Source organism: Kogia breviceps, chromosome 15 (assembly GCF_026419965.1).
Source record: "Kogia breviceps isolate mKogBre1 chromosome 15, mKogBre1 haplotype 1, whole genome shotgun sequence".
Lineage (NCBI taxonomy): Eukaryota > Metazoa > Chordata > Mammalia > Artiodactyla > Physeteridae > Kogia > Kogia breviceps.
This window is the reverse complement of record NC_081324.1, coordinates 67,852,599-67,877,195: the sequence shown is the minus strand read 5'-3', so window position 1 is coordinate 67,877,195 and position 24,597 is coordinate 67,852,599. Positions and strand designations below refer to the sequence as shown.

The 24,597-nt window shown below is 46.6% G+C and overlaps 1 protein-coding gene across 8 annotated transcripts in view; it reads right to left on the bottom strand.

The window, feature by feature from the left end:
- AP1B1 (adaptor related protein complex 1 subunit beta 1) overlaps positions 1-24,597 on the bottom strand; it is a 101,961-nt gene that overhangs the window by 55,489 nt on the left and 21,875 nt on the right. The window contains exons 4-5 of one of the 8 annotated variants that reach the window (XM_067015397.1): positions 22,345-22,473; positions 19,025-19,208 (exon numbers count right to left, since the gene is read on the bottom strand). The exons of 2 other annotated variants lie outside the window; for them this stretch is intronic. The gene's annotated coding sequence lies outside the window, so the exon portion shown is untranslated. Of the gene's footprint in view, positions 1-4,730; positions 4,998-19,024; positions 19,209-22,344; positions 22,474-24,597 lie in introns of those variants that run through there. 5 more of the 8 variants (XM_067015404.1, XM_059040216.2, XM_059040217.2 and 2 more) reach the window with 5 other exon arrangements.

Below are 24,597 nucleotides of genomic sequence, written 5' to 3'. Positions count from 1 at the left end.
TGTTGGGCATACGAAGGCTCTGTCCTCAGTGTCTCAACATCCAGCCACCCAGCCCTTAGAGATCAGACAGTGAAAACCACAGAACAGACTCAATAGTTTGCTATAATGAAATTCTGTCATTCTACTCTAAATATGCTTAGGACCCTAAAAGCAATTAGGGTGTGATAAAAAGTATGTCACCCAAGGCTAGTCCTCTATAGAGCTCAGCTGTAACGAATGTCTTCAGTGCTGAAAACCAACACTGAAGGGTTGATTTTTAAACTTTTTTTTTTTAACTTTGTGGCCACGCCACACAGCTTGTGGGATCTTATTTCCCATACCAGGGATTGAACCCACACCCGCTGCAGTGGAAGCATGGAGTCTTAACCACTGGACTGCCATTGAAGTCCCAGTTTTAAAGCTTTTGAGACCTGACTTCCAAACCTACCATCTTGCTGCTCAAGTCCACAGAGGAGATGATGGATCAGTGACTAAGGCATCCTGGCTGATGATGACCTCTGGGCATTCTGTAGTCAACCAACCATACTGTAACCTTAACTAGAGAAGGCCTTCCAACTTCAGGGAGACCCTCTTAATGAAGGTCAGAGGTCAAGCCCAAGGCCAAAGACCCAAAAAGCATGAGGCTTGGGAGGCTAGAACCATAGCCAAGCCCTTCCTCAGCTCCATTAAATAACAGGAGACAATTCAAGAACAAGGGATTGGGAAAGGAAAGGTGGCCACAGAGGGTACAACCTGGGCTCTCAAGGGGTCTACACAACCTAACAGGCACAACCATACCACAACTGTAAAACGAGAATTACAATGTCACATACTTGAGGGGTTTGTGAGGCTAAAACAGGTGAATACATACAAAGCCCTCAGCAGTACCCAGCCCACCAAGTGCTTGATAAATGTTAGCCACTTTTACTACTACACAGGGAGAGCCGTTACCACCAGCACCTCCTGCTGCTCCCCAATCCCCAGGTCTCTGAAGGCCCTGAAGCACTCTGATGGCTGGCTGGGTGGTAGCAGTAGTTTGAGAGTAGTTATTCCCACCATTGGGCAGATTTCTCCCTACCTCCCTGGGGTGACATGAGGATGGACAGGAGATCATCTGGGAAGTGCTCTGAATTCCTTAGGAGTCAAGAAATCCTAAAAATTCAATGTGATATTCATTCATTCATTCACCAAACATTTACTGAGCACCTACTACGTGCCAGATATTTCACTAGGTGCTGGAGACACAGACAGTTAAAACAAGTCCTCTCCAGGGGTTAAGAGCTGTTTAATTAGAAGACAGCCAAGTACACAGAAAATGACACCCACTGTGATCAATGCCACAGGACATCCAGTTCAGGCCTGCAGCGTGGGGGAGATGATCAGATGGGAAGCACCAAGTAGTGGTCTAGCAAAGAAGCGGGTGTGTGTGACAGGAACTGGTGCTCAGGAGGTGGGAACAGCTCAAAGCAGACACAGAGGTAAACAACTGGGGCTGGCAGAAGTGGCAAGCAGTTGAGTTTGACTGGAACTTGGGGAGAGGATGGAAGTGAGGAGTAGGAGAGGTGAGGCAGGAGAACCTGGCAGAGGTCAGAGCTCAAAAGGCTGTGACGGCCATGCTAAGGAATGTTGAGTTTCAGCCTGAGAGCAATGAGGATCCACTGATGGATATTCAAGCAGAATTTTTTTTTTTTTGGTGGTATGACGCGGGCCTCTCACTGTTGTGGCCTCTCCCGTTGCGGAGCACAGGCTCTGGACGCGCAGGCTCAGTGGCCATGGCTCACAGGCCTAGGCGCTCCGCGGCATGTGGGATCTTCCCAGACTGGGGCACGAACCCGTGTCCCCTGCATCGGCAGGTGGATTCTCAACCACTGCGCCACCAGGGAAGGGAAGCCCAAGCAGAATTTTTTTTTAAAGGATTCCCCACTTGCCCAAGTAATATTCTCTCTCTGGAGTTATTTGTTCCTCTCTGTGTGAAGCGAAGAAGAACACAAAAACCATTCCCGTGCTCTGATGATTTATCAGTGACCTATCCTAGGCAAAAAGACCTGTTCAGAAAAAGAAATACCTACAAGCAACAGATGCCCCTTTAGCTTTCAGAAATACACCAAAGCGCAAAACTCATAACCAAGCAATGTTTGCTCACCGTCAGCACATCAGGCTTTGGTGCCAAGTGTGGGGGTTTTCAGGAAGTGAGCAGTCAAGACATGCAACAGCTTCAGAGAATGACTAGAAAAAGATGAAAGTCCAAGCCCAGAGCCAGCAGGACCAACAGACTGAATTTCTTCTGAAACACTTTTAGGAAGTGAAACAAGAAGGATGGGAGAAGTCCTGTGTACATAAAGGTCTCTGTCTGCAGATGGAAGTAACACCCCCAAAGGCCCCCAAGTGGGCATCAACTGCCTAGGGTCAAGGCACCCACCACCACAACAGGCTCTGACAAATTTCCTTGTTCAGCCCCCACATATGCCAGTGTTTGGTGGTGGTGGGGGGGGAAGGGGAAGGTATTATTTGAGAGCTGAGGTAAAGAAGGCTCCAGGTCACACTACCAAGAAGCTGCTGAGCTGGGACTGGAACCCAGGGTTGACTGATGGGGAGTTGAGGCGTGCTTTTTCCATCACACCTCTGTGCTATTCATGTTGCTCAGGTGAAGCCTCTGCTCAAACCACACTCAACAGATAATCTCTACGCAACCTCTAAGGGATCTGAGTCTTTGGAAACTAGTGAAGCCACTCTTCATGAAGCTGCTCTAAGAGGTCGAAGGAGCTTGGTGGGCTCAATTCAGGACAGGGAGCCAGATGCTCTGAGCTCTGCTCATGTTCCTACCATCTGTGACAAGTCACTTCATCTCAAATCCTCCCTTGGAAGGATGGGGATAAGGTAACAATATTAAGTTTCCGTGAATTCAATGGAACTAGGAGAACAGATCGTAGAGTTTAAAAACAGGCACTACAGTAATATTTATATCACAGCTTTCTTCAGAAGCATGTAGAAACCCTCAGGGTTCGTTAAGCCTTATAATACCTAGGAGTGGGTAGGAAATCAGCAGGTCTGTGCTGCTATCAGGGAAACTGAGGCAGAACTGGAGCAAGTGAATGTCTCCACAAAGAAATAAGGCTCAGACTCACAAAGCCTCATCCTCTGGCCATGAAACCATCTTACCAGCTCCTGGACAAGATGTGGCTCCCCAGTCAAGAAGCCATGGGACCTGTACTTTTCTCAGAGACACTGACCCTTCCCTTGGGAATGTTCTTCAAGAACCCAGGGCCAAAAGATCTCCTAGCAATCATGTGGTTCCTCTCTTCACTCCAAAAAGAATGCAGCTCAACCACTCTCAAGAGAGGTTCTGGACATTGTTTTTTTCTTTTTATTAAAAAATTAATTTCTTTAGTTAGTTTTTTGGCTGTGTTGGGTCTTCATTGCTGCGCACAGGCTTTTTCTAGTTGCAGCAAGTGGGGGCTACTCTTCACTGCGGTGCGTGGGCTTCTCATTGTCATGGCTTCTCTTGTTGTGGAACACGGGCTCTAGGTGTATGGGCTTCAGTAGTTGTGGTGTGTGGGTTCAGTAGCTGTGGCTCACAGGCTCTAGAGTGCAGGCTCAGTAGTTGTGGCACATGGGCTTAAGTTACTCTGCGGCATGTGGGATCTTCCCGGACCAGGGCTTGAACCCATGTCCCCTGCATTGGCAGGCAGATTCCCAACCACTGCACCACCAGGGAAGTCCTGGATATTCTTAAATTTGTTTCATGGCCAGCCTGTTTTATGTCTCATAGTTCTCAATAGTCAGGAAAAACTTCCTCTCTTTCCCTGAAAGGTAATCAGTTACAGCAACAGCCTGCAGAACTGTTTCATCCTGAAGAAAGTGAATCAAATATTCCTTATGAAGATCAGACAAAAAGCAAGAAGGCTACATCTTTATATAGGTGCAAATTTAATAGCAGCTAAAGATATTAAATAGCCCATACATCCCAACCTTGCTCCAGCCTCCTTTGTCTCTGCACTTACAGGTCCTTGAGAGCCTGGGTGGGAACTCTGGCTCTTGTCTATACCACCCGATTGACCTTACAGGTATGATTTAACCTCTCTGTGCCTCAGTTTCCTCATGGATAAAATGAGGATAACAACAGTAGCTACCTCACAAAGGTTGCTGGGAAGCTTAAATACGACATTATAAGTGCCTAGCACAGGGCTTGGTACACAACAGGAGCTCAGTAACCAGTAGCTAGCATTTCCATCAGTACTTTCGGCATTATTACAGGTGTCCCCAGTTAACTTGTCCGTGAGGCGCCTACAGACAGACCAAGCCCAACCCCACCCCAGAGGAGGCGGCGCCAGGCCATTTCTTAGTTTTTCTTTTTTTCCTTTTTGAACCTTGGAAAAGAGATAAGGCCCTGAACGACGAGGAGGCCTCAGGATAGCCACGGGGGTGACTGTGAAGGGGGAACCAGTACCCGAAGAGAAGTTTCCTGTCTGGCCAGGCGCAGGCTCCCTCAGGGCTAAGTCTAGGAGTCTCTCGGGGAGGGCGCCTGGGGAGGGACTGCGGGCTTGGGGTGGCTGGGGTGCAGGCCGGCGGCCAAGGGGGCGCGAATGAATGAACCCGCAGCCCTTCTGCCTCGTCCTGGCCTGGGAAGCCACTCTAGCCCCTCCAGCTCCCTGTCCTCTCCGTGACCTTTGACCCCAGAAACCCCTCACCTCAGACCCCTGACTCCCCGCCCCACCACTTCTCCGGCCTCGCCGGGCTTCCCGCTTCCTCACCCGCAGGTCCGAACGGCTCCCGGCGCCACGGCGCTGCTCGACGCGGCAGTAAAATGTCTGCGGCCTTGTCTTCCCACCCTCCCGGTGCGTCCGCGCCGCCGGCCGCTCCGAGCCCCGCGGCTGTCACCTGCCGGGCGGAAGTGAGCTGCCCGCGCGCGGGCACTTCCGGTGGACGCACGGGCTGGGGGCGGGGTCAAGGGTGCACTGGCTGGGGCTGGGGTTGGGGCCCGCGGGGTGGGGCCAGAAGGGGCGGGGCCTAGCGGAATTAACTCCGCCCCCGACACGTCCTTCTCTGCCGCTGTCTTCGGTAGAGTGCGGAGAAAAACTAGGCCAGCTAACCGTTAAGCAATTTAACATGATGGAGATGGAAAAGTTCGTAGAGACTTTGAGGTCCGTTTCCCTTCTGTGTTACAGACGGGAAAACTGAGGTTCTGAAAGGGCCAGGTGTTGCTCAAGAGCACTTACCTTGTGAAGGGAAGAGTTAAACTAGAGCTGTAAGTCTAGTCTAGCGCTTGCAGCCCTTCAGTGCAGCCCTTAGGGGAATTCCGCGTTTTAGGGGAAAACCTCAGACCCTCCAAGGAGAACTTCATAATGTCCCATTTCCCCTTTTGCTGGGTCGGCCAGGACCTCAATTGCTATAGCTATCTCGCTCCCAACTCTGGTACTATTAACTTTCTCCTCCTCATAGATAATTTCTGATTATTCTCTTTAAAATATTTAAAATAATATTTGCATTGTAGAGAAATGTAAATATCCTAGTAAGCAAAAAGAGATAGAAAATCATCTGCAATCCCACCGACCTGAGACAATAATTTTTAACATTTTGGTGAATACCCTTCCAGACTCGACATATCATGCGGTATTTTTAACTCACCAAGATATTGGTAAAGCTTTCCCAAAACAATAAATACATTTCTATTTGGTGCTTTCCAATGTCTGCATGGAATTCTACAGTATGGATGGCATCACTATTCTAAAAAACAATCCCCTACAGCTGAACACTTAGGTTGTCACCAATCTTTTAATATTATAAAATGTATTGATAAATAAGCATGCACAGCCAAGTCTGTATGTCCCATCTAATCCAGATATTACTGTTTTAATATTTAATATAGTTTTATATGTTTAATCAGCCTCAACTACTTTTTTAAAAAAATTATTTATTTTATTTATTCTTGGCTGCGTTGGGTCGTCACTGCTGCGCGCGGGCGTTCTCTAGTTGCAGCGAGTGGAGACTACTCTTCATTGCAGTGTGCGGGCTTTTCATTGCAGTGGCTTCTCTTGTCGCGGAGCACGGGCTCTAGGCACATGGGCTTCAGTAATTGTGGAACACGGGCTCAGTAGTTGTGGCTCACAGGCTCTAGAGCGCGGGCTCAGTAGTTGTGGCACATGGGCTTAGTTGCTCCACGGCATGTGGGATCCTCCCAGACCAGGGCTCGAACCCGTGTCCCCTGCATCGGCAGGTGGATTCTTAACCACTGTGTCACCAGGGAAGTCCCTCAACTACTTTTTATAAAATGTTATTTTAAAAATAATTATACGGCTTCCCTGGTGGCACAGTGGTTAAGAATCCACCTGCCGATGCAGGGGACACAGGTTCGAGCCCCGGTCTGGGAAGATCCCACATGCTGCAGAGCGGCTGGGCCCGTGAGCCGTGGCCGCTGAGCCTGCGCGTCCGGAGCCTGTGCTCCGCAAAGGGAGAGGCCACAACAGTGAGAGGCCCGCGTACCACAAAAAAAAAAAAAAAAAAAATTATAGACTTACAGGAAATTGCAAAAATAGTACACAAAGCGTATCATGTATCCTTCACCTAGCTTCCCTCCATGGTGACATTTTATATGTTGGCAGTATAATATTGAAACCAGGATATTGTCATTGGAACAATACCATTAACTACATTACAGACCTTACTCCACTTTTAAAGTCCTCTTCTGGGGCTTCCCTGGTGGCGCAGTGGTTAAGAATCCACCTGCCAATGCAGGGGACATGGGTTCAAGCCCTGGTCCAGGAAGATCCCACATGCCGTGGAGCAACTAAGCCCATGCGCCACAACTACTGAGCCTGCGCTCTAGAGCCTGCAAGCCACAACCACTGAGCCCACACGCCACAACTACTGGAGCCCGTGCTCCGCAACAAGAGAAGCCACCGCAATGAGAAGCTGCACACTGCAACAGAGTAGCCTCCACTCACCACAACTAGAGAAAACCCACACAGCAACGAAGATCCAACGTAGCCAAAAATAAATAAATTAATTTTTAAAAATCCTCTTCTGAAGTAGACAGGAAACAAATAGAATTCTATATGTACATGCCATGTTCCATGTGCTATACACAGCTGTCTGGAGGAACCACCTTTCCCCTAATGATAAATGTTGGCAAATGCCATCAGCCTCATTGGAAAACAAAATTTCACTGGGAATGTGATATGGAAAGAGAAGAATTATCCAACAAAACAAACCAAGGAACTTAAAGGTACCAAGCTGGACAGCTTATGTGAAAGTGACAAGTTAGTGGTAGGAGCAGTCAGAGATTGAAGATTTCCAAGGAGACGGAAGTCACAGCGTCAGTTTGCTCAGGAAGGATATCCTGAGGAAAGTGACATTTGTGCTAGGCTTTGACCAATAAGAACACAGTTGCATAGGCTGAGACAAAAGGAAAAGGTGATCCAGGGATAAGAGGCAGGAAGGCAAGGGAACAAGACATCTGGGTCCTTCAGAAAGCAGTTCCCAAGTCCCTGATCTGAATCATGCCCTGGGCTGGGTGTTGGATAGTTGCATGGCTGAGGAAAGGCCCTGCTCTTGCTGACCCTACAGTTTGTCTGGGGAGGATGACAGAGCAGCAGACACGAGTGTGATTGGTGCTGTGGTAGGGGATGGGCTGGGGGCTATGGGAGTCCAAAGTGGGAAGTGCAGAGCAACAATGAATGTTTACGGAGCACCTATGGTGAGCCAGGCAGTGTGCAGAGGGTCTCATTTCCTTCTCACTTCAGCCCCACTTTATCCAGGTGGAGGGTTGTTGCAACTCCAAGAGCTTAAGCCAAACAGTGTGTGAGTGGTAGCGCTGAGGGACTGGCCTCAGAGCCCTTGGATATGTGCTCTCACAAGTCCCACTCATTCACCTAATATATTTGTCACTAAACCAGCCATACTGGGAATACAACAATGAGCAAAAGGCAGCATGATCCCTCCTTGGGGCTATGGTGGAGTGTGGGAGAAAGACAAACAAAGGGATAATTATAACACCACTCAGGGATGGCTTCCTGGAAGAGGTGACATCCAGCCTGAACTGTGAAGGATGATATTCCTGCTACTAACAGCTACTGTGAACGAGTCACTGTGCTTGGCTTTTTCACATATTAACCCACTGAACTCTCCCAACAATTCAATCCCATGACTGTCTCCAAGGAAAGATGAGAAGACTTAGGCCAGTGGGCAGAGCTGATTTTTCCCCTGTGGGCCTGGGGCTTCTCTCCCACACCTCAGCCTGACAGGAAAGCTAAAAGGATGCTACTAATAAGAGGAGGCCAAAGGCCGGATAGTTACCACTTGCAGAGGTGGGAGACGGAAGCAGGGAAAGGGGGACTTTGGGGGCTTCCCTCTCCACCGCCACCACCAAACCCAGCTGGCCACACAGCCGAGTCACACTCACCATCAAACGTTGACTGCTGTGGCTAGAACAGTCGCACCTGGGGCACATGTGGTTCACCCTGGCCCTCTGAGACTCCAGGATGGGTGGAGCAGAGCCGATGATGGCCAAGCTCACCTGGAGAGAGAACCAGCTTCTCCCAACAAATACACCATTAGTAACAATATCACCTCCTGATTGGAGGAGGACGTTTTTCATTTTCTACCCTGCCCTACTGAGCTGGCTGATGTTGGACAGGCCTGTGCACCTCTTTGGGCCTCAATTTCTCCACTCTGAGAACTCTGAACCCATCGTGGGCCAAGTACTTTGTATACCCTTGACCTCCATCACTTTTTTTAACCCTCACTGTTCTCAAGAGGTGGGTGCTACGATAACCCTCACTTTACAGGTGAGCACACTGAAGCCCTGAGAGGCTGAGGAACTTTCCCAACTTCACAAGGCAACAATGCACTGAGCTGGGAGTCCAGGCTAGGGCTGGTGACTGCAGGGCCCAGGCTTTCCCCCTTGTCCCATCCTCACCTGCCTATGAGGTCTCTCATCCAATCAGAGAAAGGTGGTGTCGAGAATTGACCTGGTGCTATGTGACCTTCAGCAAGTCCCTTCCTCTTTGTGACACACAGAAGCTCAGAGCACACCCTTCCCACCCTCCCTCCACACTGGTGCATAATAAATAAAGGTTGAACAAATTAAATATTCTTTCCGTCTGTGCCCCCTAGAGGGCGCAGGGGAGCCATTAATTGCCGCCCTTCCCTTCCAATGTAATTGTTGCACGGGCAGCCCCACGTCAGCCTTTCTACATCTAGACCTTCTTTCTAGATTCTTCTTCATGTGATTACTATTCCTCTACTTCAGTTTGTGTGCACTTGCTGTGTCTGTTGTTTTTATCTTACACATTTCTAAAAGTTGCCGCAGAGCCTTTCTGGAAGGAAGCAGGAGGTGACTGTCCACGAGCCTCACTGACTAGGCCAGTGTCCCACCTGCTGAAGGTGGGCAGCTCCATCTCCCCCCGTCCCGCCCAGGCCAGGACTGGCACAGCCCCCAGGGCAGAGGAGCCTAGAGTCTGCCCAGGACCCCTCCTCCACTGCCCCCATCTCTCCCTGCTGCAAATGTTCTCATTACACCATCCCAGGGCTTCCCAGGAACAAAATGCTGTTCAACCCTCCTGGTTCCTCCGCCACCGCAGGCTGCTTCTCAAAGGGCTCTGCTCTCCTCTCTCAGGTGCCCCTGAGAGGGCTGGATGACACTCCGCTGGTGCAATCGAAAAGCCCCCGACTCTGAAACACACCTGGGTTCAAATCCCCAGCTGGGCCTCACTTTCCAATTTGGAAAATGGGGCTGATTGAGCCTTCGTGCAAAGCTGTTACAGAGATTAAATTGTAGAACTTCTGTATAGTGCCTGGCAACCTAGAAACCCTCCTTCAAGGCAGCTGTTATTTGTGTTAATATTAGTTCAGCTCAGCCACTTCCTGGCTGTGTCTGTGAGCACATGACATACCTTCTTTGAGCCTCAGCTTCCCTATCTAGAAGGTGGTACTAATACTCTATACAGATGTCAAGAAAATTACAGTAGATATTGTAGGTAATATTCCTAGAGCAACAGCTAGCAGGCACTAAATAAGCATAGTGATTACGTTTATTAAAGGCTATAGATTAGGGCATAGAGAAAATGTCAATAAATTCCAATATAGAAGAACTGGAGTTCATACATCCTTCTTTGATAACAATCTACAAAACTAGAAATTAAAAATAAAACCAGAAAACTACCCCTACACCTGGCAAATAAAACCCTTTCTTTTAAACAACTCCCAAGACTTCTGGGTCAGCTAGTGGATTCAACATGGGCATGTGATTCTGCTCCTTTCTGAAATCCCACTAAAACATCAGTAAGGGAATTTAAAAATGTTGACAAACTATAGATAAGATAAAATTTGCCTTTTAAACCATTTTTAAGTGTACACTTTAATGGGATTAAGTAGATTCACACTGTTGTGCACCCATCACCACCATCCTTCTCCAGAGCTTTTTCATCTTTCCAAACTGACACTCTAAACCCATTAAGCACTAAACCCCCCATTTCCCCCTTCCCTTAGCCCCTGGCAACTACAATTCTACTTTCTGTATCTACAAATTTGACTGTTCTAGGTACCTCATGTAAGTGGAATCATAGTGTTTGTCCTTTTGTGTCTGGCTTAATTCACTTAACATAATGTCCTCAAGGTTCATCCATGTTGTGGCATGTGTCAGAATTTCATTCCTCTTTATGGCTGAATAACATTCCATTGTATGGATAGACCATATTTTAATATATTTATCCATTCATCCATCAGTGGGCAGTTGGGTTGCTTCCACCTTTTGGCTATTGTGAATAATGCTATAGAAACATTGGTGTACAATGGGGAAAACAGACTCCACTCTTGGAGGGCACACACAAAGTAGGGTGTGCATTGGGACCCAGGGCAAAGAGCAGTGACCCCATAGGAGACTGAACCAGACCTACCTGCTAGTGTTGGAGGATCTCCTTGCAGAGGCGGTGGGTGGCTGTGGCTCACCGTGGTGTCAAGGACACTGGCAGCAGAAGTTCTGGGAAGTACTCCTTGACATGAGCCCTCCCAGAGTCCGCCATTAGCTCCATCAAAGAGCCATGTAGGCTCCAGTGCTGGGTCACCTCATGCCAAACAACCAGTAGGGAGGGAACCCAGCCCCACCCATCAGCAGACAAGAGGATTAAAGTTTTACTGAGCTCTGCCCACCAGAGCAACACCCAGCTCTACCCACCACCAGTCCCTCCCGTCAGGAAGCTTGCACAAGCCTCTTAGATAGCCTCATCCACCAGAGGGCAGAGAGCAAAAGCAAGAAGAACTACAATCCTGCAGCCTGTGGAAGGAAAACCACATTCAAAGAAAGGTAGATAAAATGAAAAGGCAGAGGACTTTGTATCAGATGAAGGAACAAGATAAAACCCCAGAAAAACAACTAAATGAAGTGGAAATAGGCAACCTTCCAGAAAAAGAATTCAGAATAATGATAGTGAAGATGATCCAGGACCTCGGAAAAAGAATGGAGCAAAGATCGAGAAGATGAAAGAAATATTTAACAAAGACCTAGAAGAATTAAAGAACAAACAAACAGAGATGAACAGTACAATAACTGAAGTGAAAAATACACTAGAAGGAATCAATAGCAGAATAAACGAGGCAGAAGAACGGATATGTGACCTGGAAGACAAAATGGTGGAATTCACTGCCAGGGAACAGAATAAAGAAAAAAGAATGAAAAGAAATGAAGACAGGGCTTCCCTGGTGGCGCAATGGTTGACAGTTCGCCTGCCGATGCAGGGGACACGGGTTAGTGCCCTGGTCTGGGAAGATCCCACATGCCGCGGAGCGGCTGGGCCCGTGAGCCATGGCTATAGAGCCTGCGCGTCCGGAGCCTGTGCTCCGCGACGGGAGAGGCCACAGCAGTGACAGGCCCGCGTACCGCAAAAAAAAAAAAAAAAAGAAAGAAAGAAATGAAGACAGCCTAAGAGACCTCTGGGACAACATTAAACGCACCAACATTCGGATTATAGGGGTCGCAGAAGGAGAAGAGAGAGAGAAACTACCTGAGAAAGTATTTGAAGAGATTATAGTCGAAAACTTCCCTAACATGGGAAAGGAAATAGCCATCCAGGTCCAGGAAGTGCAGAGAGTCCCAAGCAGGAAAAACCCAAAGAGAAACATGCCAAGACACATAGTAATCAAACTGACGAAAATTAAAGACAGAAAAAGTATTGAAAGCAACAAGGGAAAAACGACAAATAACATACAAAGGAACTCCCATAAGGTTAACAGCTGATTTCTCAACAGAAACTCTACGAGCCAGAAGGGAGTGACACGATATATTTTAAATGATGAAACGGAAGAACCTACAACCACGATTACTCTACCCGGCAAGGATCTCGTTCAGATTCGATGGAGAAATCAAAAGCTTTACAGACAAGCAAACGCTAAGAGAATTCAGCATCACCAAACCAGCTCTACAACAAATGCTAAAGGAACTTCTCTAAGTGGAAAACACGGGAGAAGAAAAGGACCTACAAAAACAAACCATAACAATTAACAAAATGGTAATAGGAACATACATATCGATAATTACCTTAAACGTGACTGGATTAAATGCTCCAACCAAAAGACACAGGCTCGCTGAATGGATACAAAAATAAGGCCCATATATATACTGTCTACAAGAGACCCACTTCAGACCTAGGGACACATGCAGACTGAAAGGGAGGGGATGGAAAAAGATATTCTATGCAAATCGAAATCAAAAGAAAGCTGGAGTAGCAATACTCATATCAGATAAAATACACTTTAAAATAAAGAATGTTACAAGAGACAAGGAAGGACACTACATAATCATCAAGGGATCAATCCAAAAAGAAGATATAACAATTACAAATATATATGCACCCAACATAGGAGCACCTCAATACATAAGGCAACTACTAACAGCTATAAAAGAGGAAATCGACACAATAATAGTGGGGGACTTTTAACACCTCAATTACACCAAAGGACAGATCATCCAGACAGAAAAGTAATAAGGAAACACAAGCTTTAAATGACACAATAGACCAGATAGATTTAATTGATATTTATAGGACATTCCATCCAAAAACAGCAGATTACACTTTCTTCTCAAGTGCGCTTGGAACATTCTCCAGGATAGATCACATCTTGGGTCACAAATCAAGCCTCGGTAAATTTAAGAAAATTGAAATTATATCGACCATCTTTTCCGACCACAATGCTATGAGATTAGAAATCAATTACAGGGAAAAAACATAAAAAACACAAACACATGGAGGCTAAACAATACATTACTAAATAACCAAGAGATCACTTAAGACATCAAAGAGGAAATCAAAAAATACCTAGAGACAAATTACAATGAAAACATGACAATCCAAAACCTATGGGATGCAGCAAAAGCAGTTCTAAGGGGGAAGTTTATTGCAATACAAGCCTACCTCAAGAAACAAGAAACATCTCAAATAAACAATCTAACCTTACACCTAAAGCGATTAGAGAAAGAAGAACAAACAAAACCCAAAGTTAGTAGAAGGAAAGAAATCATAAAGATCAGAGCAGAAATAAATGAAATAGAAGCACAGAAAACAATAGCAAAGATCAATAAAACTAAACGCTGGTTCTTTGAGAAGATAAACAAAATTGATAAACCTTTAGCCAGACTCATCAAGAAAAAGAGGGAGAGGACTCAAATCAGTAAAGTTAGAAATGAAAAAGGAGAAGTTACAACAGACACCGCAGAAATACAACGCATCCTAAGAGACTACTACAAGCAACTCTAGGCCAATAAAATGGACAACCTGGAAGAAGTGGACACATTCTTAAAAAGGTATAAGCTTCCAAGACTGAACCGGGAAGAAATAGAAAATATGAACAGACCAATCACAAGTAATGAAATTGGAACTGTGATTAAAAATCTTCCAACAAACAAAAGTCCAGGACCAGATGGCTTCACAGGTGAATTCTATCAAACAGAGAAGAGCTAACACCCATCCTTCTCAAACTCTTCCAAAAAATTGCAGAGGAAGGAACACTCCCAAACTCATTCTATGAGACCACCATCACCCTGATACCAAAACCAGACAAAGATACTACAAAAAAAGAAAATTACAGACCAATATCACTGATGAATATAGATGCAAAAATCCTCAACAAAATACTAGCAAACAGAATCCAATAACACATTAAAAGGATCATACACCATGATCAAGTGGGATTTATCCCAGGGATGCAAGGATTTTTCAATATACACAAATCAATCAATGTGATACACCATATTAACAAATTGAAGGAGAAAAAGCATATGATCATCTCAATAGATGCATAAAAAGCTTTTGACAAAATTCAACACCCATTTATGATAAAAAGTCTCCAGAAAGTGGGCATAGAAGGAACCTACCTCAACATAATAAAGGCCATATACGACAAACCCACAGCAAACATCATTCTCAATATTGAAAAACTGAAAGCATTTCCTCTAAGATCAGGAACAAGACAAGGATGTCCACTCTCGCCACTATTATCCAACATAGTTTTGGAAGTCCTAGCCACGGCAATCAGAGAAGAAAAAGAAATAAAAGGAATACAAATTAGAAAAGAATAAGTAAAACTGTCACTGTTTGCAGATGACATGATACTATACATAGAGAATCCTAAAGATGCCACAAGAAAACTACTAGAGCTAGTCAGTGAATTTGGTAAAGTTGCAGGATACAAAATTAATGCACAGAAATCTCTTGCATTCCTATACACTAACAACAAAAGATCATAAAGAGAAATTAAGGAAACAATCCCATTCACCACTGCAACAAAAAGATAAAATACCTAGGAATAAACCTACCTAAGGAGGTTAAAGACCTGTACTCAGAAAACTATAAGACACGGATGAAAGAAATCAAAGATGATACAAACAGATGGAGAGATATACCATGTTCTTGGATTGGAAGAATCAATATTGTGAAAATGACTATACTACCCAAAGCAATCTACAGATTCAATGCAATCCCTATCAAATTACCATGGCATTTTTTACAGAACAAGAACAAAAAAATCTTAACATTTGTATGGAGACACAAAAGACCCCGAATAGCCAAAGCAGTCTTGAGTGAAAAAAAACAGAGGTGGAGGAATCATACTCCCTGACTTCAGACTGTACTACAAAGGTACAGTAATCAAGACGATATGGTACTGGCACAAAAACAGAAATATAGATCAATGGAACAGGATAGAAAGCCCAGAGATAAACTCACGCACCTATGGTCAACTAATCTATGACAAAGGAGGCAAGGATATATAATGGAGAAAAGACAGTCTCTTCAGTAAGTGTTGCTGGGATGGGCTTCCCTGGTGGCACAGTGGTTGAGAATCCACCTGCCAATGCAAGGGACACAGGTTCGAGCCCTGGTCTGGGAAGATCCCACATGCCATGGAGCAACTAAGCCCATGCGCCACAACTACTGAGCCTGCACTCTAGAGCCTGCAAGCCACAACTACTGAAGACCGTGTGCCTAGAGCCCATGCTCCACAACAAGAGAAGCCACCGCAGTGAGAAGCCCGTGCATGACAATGAAGAGTAGCCCCCACTCACCAAAACTAGAGAAAGCCCGTGCGCAGAAACTAAGACCCAGTGCAGCCAAAAATAAATAAATAAATTTATTTTTAAAAAGTGGTGCTGGGAAAACTGGACAGCTACATGTAAAAGAATGAAATTAGAACACTCCCTAACACCATACACAGAAATAAACTCAAAATGGATTAGAGGCCTAAATGTAAGACCGCACACTATAAAACTCTTAGAGGAAAACATAGGAAGAACACTCTTTGACATAAATCACAGCAAGATTTTTTTGATCCACCTCCTAGAGTAATGGAAATAAAAACAAAAATAAACAAATGGGACCTAATGAAACTTAAAAGCTTTTGCAAAGCAAAGGAAACTACAAACAAGATGAAAAACAACCTTCAGAATGGGAGAAAATATTTGCCAATGAATCAACAAAGGATTAATCTCCAAAATATATAAACAGTTCATGCAGCTCAATATTTAAAAAACCAACAACCCAATCAAAAAATGGGCAGAAGACCTAAATAGACCTAAATTTCTCCAAAGAAGACATACTGATGGCCAAGAAGCACATGAAAAGCTGCTCAACATCACTAATTATTAGAGAAATGCAAATCAAAACTACAATGAGGTATCACCTCACACCAGTTAGAATGGGCATCATCAGAAAATCTACAAACGATAAATGCTGGAGAGGGTGTGGAGAAAAGGGAACCCTCTTGCACTGCTGGTGGGAATGTAAATAGATACAGCCACTATGGAGAACAGTATGGAGGTTCCTTAAAAAACTAAAAATAGAATTACCATTTGACCCAGCAATCCCACTACTGGGCATATACCCAGAGAAAACCGTAATTCAAAAAGACACATGCACCCCAATGTTCATTGCAGCACTATTTACAATAGCCAGGTCATGGAAGCAACCTAAATGCCCATCGACAGATGAATGGATAAAGAAGATGTGGTACATATATACAATGGAATATTACTCAGCCATAAAAAGGAACAAAATTGGGTCATTTGTAGAGATGTTGATGGATCTAGAGACTGTCATACAGAGTGAAGTAAGTCAGAAAGAGAAAAAGAAATATTGTACATTAATGCATATAAGTGGAACCTAGAAAAATGGTACAGATGAACCGGTTTGCAAGGCAGAAATAGAGACACAGACATAGAGAACAAATGTATGGACACTAAGGGGGGAAAGTGGCGGTGGGGGTGGGGGTGGTGGGATGAATTGGGAGATTGGGATTGACATGTATACACTGATGTGTCTAAAATTGATGACTAATAAGAACCTGCTGTATAAAAAATAAAATTCAAAAAAAACCCCACAGATATGATCCAGACTAGTTATTGCAGACACATAGATTATTCTGGAAGGAAACATCATAAACTGATAACATTGATCCCTGTGGGGAAGGGACTTGCATAGTTGAAGGACACCAGAGGGAAGGAGATTTCCCACTGAACTTCCTTTTGAACCTATAAAATTATTTTAAACTTTTCATTTTGAAATACTTTTAGACTTACAGAGAAGTTACAAAAATAGCAGAGTGTTCCCATTTACCCTTCACCTGGCTTCCTCTAATGTTTATATCTTACCTAACTGTAGTACAAGGATCAAAATCAAAACATCAAAACTGTTCATACAGTGCTAGTACCTAAATGCTAGGCTTTATTCAAATGTCACCAGTTTTCCCACTAATGTCTTTTCTGCATCAGGGTCCAGGATGCCACATTATACCTCATCATCATGTCTCTTTCAAATCCTCCGGTCTGTGACGGTTTCTCAGTCTTTCCCTTAATTTATCAACATTAAGCATCATGCATTTTTGGTAATATCACAAAAGTGATGTGCCCTTCTTGGTACATGGTATCAGGGGATACATGGTACATGATTGCCATAGATCTTATCACTGGTGATGTCAACCATTGTCACCTGGTTGAGGTTTTATCTGTCATGTTTCTCCACTGTAAAGTTACTATTTTTCCTTTATAATTAATAAATATGTTGTGTGGAAATACTGTGAGATTATACAAAATCCTATTTCATATCGCACTTTTTCCCACTAACTTTAGCATCCCTCACTGGTTCTTGACTGCAACAGTTATCACTATGGTGTTTGCCTAATGATGATTTTCTATTTCCCTCATTTCTTCTGTATGTATTAATTGGAATTCTACTGTAAGGAAGAGCTGCCCTTTCTTCCCCATTAATTTATTTATTCAATTATTTATTTCTATTCATATTCGATTTTTTATTTAAATCCAATTATTAGCCTTAGGAACTCATGAACATTTTTTTCTGAGTTATAATCCAATTCTATACTTATTTATTTTGTGGATCATTTTGTCCAGCTTCAGCCTTTGGGAATTCCTTAAGGTTGGCTCCTGTCAACAGCCCTTATCTTTTTTTTCAGCACCTCCTTGCTTTCTGGTACCTCAAGAAATTTCCAGGTTCTCCATCAAGAGATGAATGAAGAAGTGGTATACACACACACACACACACATACACACACACACACACACACACATATACACATAATGGAATACTACCCATCCATAAAAAAGAATGAAATTTTGCCATTGGCAACAACATGGATGGACTTGGAGGGTATTATGCTAAGTGAAATAAGCAGACAGAGAAAGGCAAATAATGTATGATATCACTTATATGTGGAATCTAAAAAATACAACAAACTAGTGACTATAACAAAAAAGAAATAGACTCACAGATATAGAGAACAAACTAGTGGTTACCAATGGGGAGAGAGAAGGGGGAGGGGCAATACAGGGGTAGGAGATTAAGAAAACAAACCATTACGTATAAAATAAGCTACAAGAATATATTATATAACACAAGGAATATACCCAGTATTTTCCAATAACTATAAATGGAATATAATCTTTATAAATTGTGATTCACTATATTGTACACCTGTAACATATAATATTGTACAGCAACTACACTTCAACTTAAAAGATAGGGTTAAAAAAAAGGAGTCCTTGTTCATGGAAGATCCAGTGCTCCAATAAAATCAATACAACTTTGGATTAAAAATCTGAAATGGGGAATTCCCTGGCAGTCCAGTGGTTAGGACTCCAAGCTTTACTGCCAAGGGCCCGGGTTCAATCCCTGGTCGGGGAACTAAGACCTTGCAAGCTGTGTGGTGCGGCCAAAAAAAAAAAAAAAAGATCTGAAATGATGTCCCGTCCCATCAACCACAAATTAAGCTTTGAGATTATAGAGTCACAACTTTTCCCTGGCAAACCCCTCAAATACCCAGCCACGATATGAAAGAAAAACTGTTCAAAATGTAATGTTACACATTTTCATAATATTAAACATTTCTTCTGTTAAAAAAAAAGAAGTTTCCAGACCCATCTTGTATTTTCTCTGCCCCAGTACTGGAATCAACCATTTTTCCAAACAAATTACCCTGGGATCATGATTTTATTAACCACAGATTAAATTTGTTCATTATGCTTTCTTTAGGTTAATATGAACTGGGTTACCTGAACACAGCATCCTGGGTGTGTTATGTGCATTATCTTCAATCCTCATATTACTGCTGCAGGCTGTGTACTATTATTACTGCTGTTTCACAGATGGAGAAACTGAGGCTCAAAGCTCAGTTCGTCCATCCAGGTGGAGAGTTTGAGCTCAGGTCTGTGGGCCTCCAAGTCCAGGCTCTTTTCCCTGATGGAGAGTAGAATTTAGAGAGGGCATGAGGGAACTGACAAGTCCACATCAACATCTAGAAGGATTGTGATGACTGCCTCAGAGGCTGCAGTGGACGTGTAACGTGTCACTCTGGCTAGACTGAGTGGAGTGACATTTCCCACAGCTCCCTTCCCTGGGTGGGTCACAGGAGAGGTCCTTGCATGCCTGCCACTAGCCCACCTTCCCCAGGGTTGGGCCTTCAACTTCAACTCCTAGGCCAATGGTGTGTGTTTGGCTCTGTGAGAAGCAGCCTGGCAGTAAGAACTGACCTGGGTTTCAGCCTGTCTGCACGGGCTTGTGCTTGTGGATTCCAGCATGTTCTTGCTCCCCCACTACCTTACATCCATCTGCCCTTCTGACAGCCTACCCCGTGGCTTCAAGCTCCAGCATCAGACTCAAGGATATGGCCTTCCAGAGACAGCTTAAGATGCCCCTACAGTCACCCTAAGTTCAGACACTTGTGACAAATCCTTTACTCTCTGTGGCCGGATGTTTCCACTTGAACCCTAACTGAATCAGAGGAGAGCCAGTGGTTCAGAGCAGGTGGGCCCTTAGAGCTCAGGGCCTCCAAGGGTCACCAGCATCGGGGTCCTCCCGCCAGGCCTGCTCAGGTCCAGCTTTCCTATCTGTCCTGCAGCTATCAGTGGAGGAGGAGGACAGAGTTTCCCAAGCTGGTGCTGACAACAAAAAGCTGCAGTTACCTACTGAGTCTTACATAAAAATCAGACGCTCTGTGTCATAGAGGGTATTTTGGTAAACAGGCATCCTGGAACTGGGGCACCCTGGGGACAAAGTTGGTGCTGGGACTCCGTGGGTGGGTACCACCACCAGGATGGGGTCATCCGCTCCTCAGGAGCAGGGCTGGGCCTCAGCATCCAGGGTGGGACCCTGCTCCGTAACTCAGTTGGGTAAAGAGACACAGGTGAGCTGGACATCCGTGATGACGAGACTTTGCAGCTCAGGCCTGGGGTGGCCACCAGGGGGCACTGAGGCCATGCCCAGATGGCAGTGATGTCCCTAGGGGCGTCAGGGTGCCTGGGAGTTAGGAAGAATCCAGGGAAGAGGAATGGGGGTCTCCAAGGTGGCAGGGAAAATGCCCACTGTATCTGTAGGAACCCTTGGTGCTTTGGCTCCATCTGCTCCACCTTGGGCAGCTGGAGCACACAGCTGGGTTGGTGCCACCTGGGACTCCCAGGAGGGCTACACTCGTTGGAAGGCCTGAGGCTATCACCATGCAGGGTGGGAGGCTGGATGTGGCAGGCCTCAGCTGCGTGAGGATTTCTGTTACTCCTTCACTGCTTACCGATCATGTGACCCACCAACTCCTGTTCAGGCCTCAGTTTCCCCATCTGTACAATAAGGGGGTGGACTGGAAGATCATTCAGGTGACTCCCAGCTTACCAATAATAATAGAGATGATGGTGGTGATGGTGATGGCGGTGCCACTTGCCAAGAATTCATCATGTGCCAGACTCTGCACAAAAGTCATTTAATTGGGACTTCCCTGGCGGTCTAGTGGTTAGGACTCCACGCTTCCACTGCAGGGGGCGTGGGTTTGATCCCTGGTCGGGAAACTAAGATCCTGCATGCTGCGCGGCGCAGCCAAAACAAAGAAAAAAGTCATTTAGTTGGGCTGTGTCCCTTACTCTGCACGATGACCCCATAGGGTGGGCACAGTTGTCATCCCCATTTCATAGGTGAGGACATAGAGGCTCACACAGCTGGAAAGAAGCTGAGCTGGGAGATAGCACAGCTGGGAAGAGTCCAGCCCAGGATCACATGGAGCTGAGCTTGGACCTAGGTTCTGCCGTTTCTGTCTGTGTGACCCTGAGCAAATCACTAGCCCTCTCTGTGCCTCTGTGTCCTCTGATGACCACTCCACAGGGCAGCCATGAGGACCAAAGGAGGTCATGCCCAATGCCTGGTGCCCAGGGAGCACACCGTGGACATCGACCATTGTTCTAGACTAAATGCATCACTGTCTGTGGTTGACATTGAACCACAGTTCACTGGATCCCACAGCCCTGGCTCTCCACCCTCTGGGTAAATCCTTGCAGAAGCAGGAGGTGAGATGCCGCCTGGGTTGAGAACTCCCGTTTCATGACAGGCTCAGGTTGCCCCCTAGAGGAGCCAGGTCGTCACAGCTGCACATCAGGCCTGCCGGGTGCTTAGGAAGCTGCCTGCCCAACTCCCCAGCCAGGTGTGGCTGCCCCCAGGCTGCACAGGTATTCTTGCCTCACCTGGGCAGCAGCCTCTGCCATCCCATCCTGGCAGTATCAGAGCCAGCCTCCGTCCCTAGGATCTCACCAGACTCTCAGCCCCCCTGCCAGGCCCAGCTCGCATCCCACTTCTCCACCAGGTCCTGGGAGAGCCCTATGACCAGATGCTCAACAGCTGCCCCAGCCTTGGGGGTCTCCAGAGCTGCTGATCCCAGACTGCCAGTGCAGGATGGGAGCTGCCTCTACCAATCTTCTGCAGTTGTTAGAGAGTGAAAAAGACTTGGAAGATGCTGAGGAATATAAGGAGGACGCTTAGTACTGGATTCAGTGAAGTTAGAAGCCTGATGTTTTTCTGTACAGTGTGTCTTTGGCATTCAGTCCTGGGATCCATTCCACATTCATTATTTTTGGCCATTGCTGGGTGTTCAAGGAGTATGAGTATGTGATTCTTTTTATGCAGCACATATATTTTTCTTTGTCTGATTTAATGTGCCTAGTAAATGAGTTCATCTAATAAAATTGCTTCTTTTATACTTTAAAAAATGGTAAATGTTATAATATATTAATTATATCTCAATTTTATAAAAGGAGAAAGAGGACCTGGGCTACAGTGCTGACTCTAGCCATGTGGCCTTGGGTGAGTTTCTTACCCTGCTGGTGCCTCCTTTCCATTCCCTATAAAATGGGGACAAAATGTTTCCCTTTGGAAGTTGCTGGGAGGATTTACCTTATAATGAATGTGGAGCCTCAGCACAGTGCCTCACCTGCGGTGGGCCCCCAATAATGAACGTGGCCACTGTGGTGCTGGTGAAGCACCAGGATGACGTCCACCTCAGCTCCTGCCAAGCCACAGCAGGAGGGCCAAAAAGAGGACACTTTCTTGGGCTACTCACTGTGCAGCAGGATGTCAGAAGCGAGATGCCCTGGTCCGGCTGTGTGATTTGCGGCAAGTCACTTGCCTTCCCTGAGTCTCTGTTTCCTCCTCTGCACAGTGGAGATGATCATAGCACTCTCCCCACCTGCTGCACGAGAAGATGTGGACAAAAATCCGTGTGAAATGCCACGTGCTGCTTAGACCCCTACACTGAAAATAGCTCTGAGAGGGGAAAAGTCTGCTCCTGGCCGTGCTGGCTGGTCCTCTTTGTCAAGCCCACCCCCTCCCCCATATGCTCACCTACTCCTTCAGCTGCCTAATCTCAGCCTCCCTGTGCTCCACCCACAGGCACTGGTTCTGCTGGCAGAGCTCTGGCCTGATAGGATCCAGTGGGGGGACAGCATGTGGGGCTGTAGCACAGGGGACACACCGTGGATGCTCCAGAGGCTTGGACAACAGGGCAGGAGAGCACCTCCCAGGCCTCACCCCAGTGGCAGAGTGACTTGAATTTGGGCCAGGGCAGGAATGCACATGGCACCACTTCTTTGTTGAGTGTCCAAGGTAAGAAGGCATTTGTCTGCTGGAGCCTCAGTTTCCAGTTTCCCAAACCCACAAATAATGGAAGCCTCATAACTTCTCATGAGCTGCCCTTTAGAAGATATTGCTTTAGTGTCCCCCCAGCCCCGAACTCCTGCCCGAATCCTCACCCAGTAACCCCCAAACTGGTGGATCCCCTTGCCCCAACATGGCTTACATGCCTGGGTACCGAGGAGATACTGTTCTCCAAGAGGACGTTGCTGGCATCTACACTGTGTCCCTTAGCAGTAGTGTCTGGTGGATGCCATCAAGGGGTGGGGCTGGTGGTGTCCCTGGTCTCCCCAGTCCCCACCACCTGGCTGCTGCTGGAGCTGCTGTCCTTTGCACAGAGTCAGTGCAGCCCCCTGGCAGTACAGGGTCTGCTGCCTGTGTTCCTCCCTGCCACTTTGCCAGTGCTTAGCAGAGCAGCTGGGGCTCATGAGAGTGATGATGAGTGAATGAATGAATGAATCAATAGCAATACAAGGCTTCATTTGGCCTGTGGATCTGGGGGACTTAGGGGCTCTCAGTGGAACTGGGACCCTGGATTTGGGTCCTGGCTCTGTCTGCCCCCACTCAGAGGCCATGGGACCTTGGCCAAGGTTCTCGACCTCCCCAAGCCTCAGTTTCCTTTTCTGTAAACCAGGGAGAGTAACAGTCCCAACCTCCCGGAGCCACTGGAGAGAAGCGAACACAGCCTGGGGCTATCACGATTACCCGCCCCCAGCCAACGCCCACCTTCCTGAGACACCTGGGCACCACCACCTGGGTGCTAGAGGTGGGTTTGGAGGTGAAGGAGGGATGCTGAGCTGCTCTCAAGGGTACTCGCATGAAGCCTTGGTGAGGAAGCTTCAGGCCCCGCACAGGGAGCCAAAGAGTGAGGCCCCCCAGCCTGTTCTGTGGCCTCTCTCTGTCTACACCCAGCCCAGGGTGGCACACAGCCACCCTGCAGTGCCTCCCCGCCACCGTCGCATCCCCAGCTCCCCCAGATCCAGCCTCTGTCAGAAGGAGCCTTCAAATACCGCCCCTGCCTTGGCCCTTCTCAGAACCTTCCCTGGTCCAGCTCTCCACCTGGCACCTGGCCCTGTGACCTCTGCAGCCTCTCCCCCTCCTCCCCTGCCCTCCCACTCTGAGCTCTGGCCACAGGGACCACCTGTTGAATTCCTCATGTTCTTCTACCTGTGCTGGTCCCTCTGTCCTTGAGAACACCTCCAAGGTTCCCTTAGACTCAGCTCAGCTGCATCTCTTCCAGGAAAGTTTTGCTGCCCCTCCACTGGGCTCCCCTACCACTCTGTGCCTTTGTCCACTTAGCACGGCCCTTTCCACCTTCCTCAATGACTGGACTTGTGGTTCTAAATCAGAACCACCATCTACTGAGGCTCAGTGTATGACAGGCACTGAGCTGAGCTCAGTGACCTCAGACAAGCCCCTTCACATCTCCTTAGAAGGGGATGCCAGTACCTCCTTCACGGGGTATGGGGTGGGGTAGAGGGGCTTATGCTTGTCAGGTGCCCACACAATACCCAGCATCAGGGTTGTCCTGGTTACCAAGGGGCTAGTCCCAGGGCTGCCCTCTGACACCCACCCCCCAATGGGGAGAATTCCCCAGATTCCCTCCTCTGCTCTTCCTGCTCCCTCCCAGGCAGGGATTCGTCCTCTGCAGGGATGTGCAGGCTCCTTTTATATTTATTTATTT